We start from the raw sequence: 3,062 nt of genomic DNA, 5'->3' as shown, positions 1-3,062 counted from the left end.
CTAAGTTCGGAACAACAATGTCCTACGTCCTGCTTTTGGAGAATTGATTCAATAGAGTTATTATAAAGATTACAAATTTTAACTCTCTCTGTTTGTTCTAGGTTTTAGTCTCACACTCTTCTCGTTTATAATGTATATATATGCTTTTAGAATTCATAATTAGGGTAAAGTTCATGTGATATCTTTGACATCTCCAACATGATATGATCTCGTGGCGATTTAGTTTACATTTCCATAATAATACAATTTGATTGACGTCTTCACCATTATGTGGTTTCATGCCTTTTGAATACAAGAAATAATCGCACATATCTTCTTTCCCCTTTTTGTACCTAACATTGAGGTACACCAAATTGGGCCTCAAAACCTTAGGCCCAATTCAACGAATTCTACACCTTGCCTTTATGTCTATTTTCAAACAAATGAGCCTCATCACTAATAACACCCTAGAACCAATCCTCATACTTCTCCGATTACGTTTCATATAATCTCTAAGTAATAAAAAATATTGATGTTAAAAGAGAAGAAGATGTTTGATAGTCATATAGTCAAAGTGAAATAATATGATAAAGATTACAAATATAAAATATGATATCGTAATAAAAAAAACCGTAATATGTTTTAATCGGTCAATTAGACATAACTTACACTAAAAGGACAATTATTCTCTTAGTGAGAATGAATTTAGAATGATAATTATTATAATTTGATTTGAAGATGAAATGAATTTATTAGTCAAATTATGTTTTAACCCAAATTTGAGAAGCACAACATAGTTGAAATTTTAATGAACAATTTTAAACAAAATCATATATAAGAAGATATTTAAAACTTAGTTAAATGTATAAAAAACATTATACCTATTACATCAATATAAAATAACATTTATAAAATTAAAACAATATATTCTAAATGTTAAATAATATAAAAAATTTAAAAAACTTAAAATTTTAATCTAAAATATCTAACAATCTTGTAAATTTTTAAAATAATTTGGTTATAAATATTAACTTCCTAAAATTTTTAAAAAAAATTATCGTACAGCGTGTTAACTGTGTTGTAAATAATGAAATAATAAGATATTTTTTAAAAAAAAAATAGAATTATAATTTCGAATTAAAAATATTGGAATTGAGAATGATAAAATTATATTTGTTTGAATTTTATTGAAATTTTAATTTCAATTCTTAATTTTAGATAGTTTACCAAACCTAAGAACTAAGAATTAAAATTATGCTTCTAAATTTCAATTACATGATATCAAACACATCCTTAACGAAACTAGATAAACACTGTCCTCATACAGCCACTAGTTTGTGTGTTTTGATTAATTGAGGTTTGAGATGTAGAACCCAACTTTCAAAATCATAATAAAGGTTTTATGCAAAATAATGAAATAATTCATGAAAATTATTATTTTGTCAAAATATTTGTCCACCCAAAAAAATTGTCAATTTTATTTTAAGAATATAATAATATTATTAATCTATTTATTTGTACGACGCAAAACAAAAATAACACTTTCAAAAATTGGTCTATTTCATATTTAGGTTATTTAAATAATTTGATTTGATAAAGAGGTTTTGAACAATTGAGTTATTACGTGGTATAATATTGACCAACTAGATTAAGTTTTGAATTTGTGAAACTTGTTGTTTGATTAGATATTTTATGGAGTATGATCTATTATTTTTTTACTTTACTTGTATTTTTTTAAGGTTAAATTATTTTTGAGGTTTGAACTTCAATAGTTTTTATAAAATGAAACTCAAATTTTGAATTGTGTCGTATGAGATTAGAACTATTAAAATTTTAACAATTTTAGACTTTTTCAAATGAAAAAATGTGTTATCTTATTTTAATTTTAATGTATTAGTTTCATTTTTTAATTAATTTATTATATTTTTAAATGAAATTATATTTAGAGATGTTATTGACGTATTTTTTTAAATTAAGTATTGTTTTCGTATATATTTTTGAGATTTATGCATTCTAATTTGTTAAAATTGATTTGAGTGACTAAAAATATATGTGTTATTTAAAAAAAGATTTGAAATTTTTTGAATATAGATAAATTTTGTATTTATTTTTTAATTAACTTATTACGACATAACATTGTGTACGATTTATTAGTTTAGACGTATTTGTGTTTTAAATTGAGTATTTTATCGAGATATACACATTTAAAACTGTAAAATAAAATAGATAATGACTATTTTGATTCTACAAATTTGATAATTCAGTTAAGAAAACGAAATTATTATGTTAAAGTAGGAAGACAAATTGTTTATGAAAAAACTTTAAATGACTAAAATTACGATAATTAAAGTTTAATATAGCATAATTCAAAATTTGAGTCTTGATAAAAATGACTCAATTTTAAGTCTCAAATAATAATTTAGTTTTTTTTTATTTTTAATATATGATATTTTAAATTATTTTTTTTAACTATTATAAAAGGTGTGAGGAAGAAAAAATAATTAGGAGAATAAATAAGAGAGGAAATGACATCGTGTCGATGATGACTGGAAAAATTATAATAGAAAATTTATTATTTTTCAAGGAATTCCTTTATTATAATTGTTTTTTTCAAACATGTAATTTAATTTATAGACATACATGCTATAGAATTAAAGTTAGAGTCAGTTTGAAAATTTGGAATGAATAGAATGGGTGGACAAATATGAATTTGTTATTTTTTTTAAATTATAAAAACAAATAATAAATTAAATTTAAAATAAGAAATTAAATGCTATATCTTACAGTAAAAAAATTGTTTGATATAGTGGTTAGTTAAAAATTTCCATAAATTAATTTTATATAATTAAATAAAAGATAATTTTAATAATTAAATATATAAAATGAGGAGCTAATAATTCAATTTTATGATAAAATTTTAGAAAAATCAATAAACCAAATGAACCCTTGATTCGTTATACCTTAGTCGATTTGAATTATTTTCTTTCTCTTCAATATGTCACTTCATTAATTAACTAAAATATTAAAATAAATTATATTTTAATTATTATTTTTTATTTTATTTATATGTATATTTTTTAAAT

This window comes from Impatiens glandulifera, chromosome 1, assembly GCF_907164915.1.
Source record: "Impatiens glandulifera chromosome 1, dImpGla2.1, whole genome shotgun sequence".
In the NCBI taxonomy this organism is placed as follows: Eukaryota; Viridiplantae; Streptophyta; class Magnoliopsida; order Ericales; family Balsaminaceae; genus Impatiens; species Impatiens glandulifera.
This window is presented reverse-complemented; position numbering follows the sequence as displayed.